This window comes from Zingiber officinale, chromosome 1B, assembly GCF_018446385.1.
Source record: "Zingiber officinale cultivar Zhangliang chromosome 1B, Zo_v1.1, whole genome shotgun sequence".
NCBI classification, from domain to species: Eukaryota; Viridiplantae; Streptophyta; class Magnoliopsida; order Zingiberales; family Zingiberaceae; genus Zingiber; species Zingiber officinale.
In genome coordinates, this window is record NC_055986.1 from 18576325 (window position 1) to 18577003 (window position 679).

Here is a 679-nt window from a genome sequence, read left to right on the forward strand (position 1 = left end):
GGTGCAGCAGAACCAATTTGGTGGAGGACCTCATGAAGACCCCAATCAACACTTATTGGTCTTTTATGAAATATGTGGTACCATGAAAATGAATGGAGTTCCTTCAGAAGCAGTTAGATTATTATTATTTGGGTTTTCTTTAAGAGATAGGGCAAAGCAATGGCTGAATTCTTTGGCCCCTAATAGCATCACCACTTGGGAGCAATGTGAGCAACAGTTTCTTGATAAATTCTATTCACCAAGCAAAACAGCTCATATGAGGAATTTAATTGCAAGCTTCAAGCAAACTGACTCAGAATCTCTTTTTGAAGCATGGGATAGATATAATAGTATGCTCAGACAATGCCCACATCATGGGTTGGAAAGATGGTTAGTGCTGTACACTTTTTATAATAGTATCAACTATCATACCAAAGTGTCCCTTGATTCAGCTGCTGGAGGGGCACTTATGAATAAAAGTTTAGATGAAGCTGAAGAAATTATTGACAGTGTAGCACAAAATCATCATCAATGGGCAAATGAAAGAAGTGGTGGCTATTCTTCTGTAAACCCAACAATTAAAGCATCAGGGAAGTTTGTTGTAGATGCAGTCACTCTTTTGTCTGCAAAATTGGACGCTCTTACAAAGAAATTTGAGAATATGGGGACTAGTGCTAATATGGTCAATGCTATTAGTACA

The 679-nt window shown here is 38.0% G+C and overlaps 1 non-coding gene across 1 annotated transcript; it reads right to left on the bottom strand.

The window, feature by feature from the left end:
• Positions 1 to 254: 254 nt before the first annotated feature.
• LOC121994506 lies at positions 255 to 360 on the bottom strand. The gene has a single exon (XR_006115750.1). It is a non-coding gene; the product is annotated as a small nucleolar RNA R71 (small nucleolar RNA).
• Between the last annotated feature and the right edge of the window lie 319 nt (positions 361 to 679).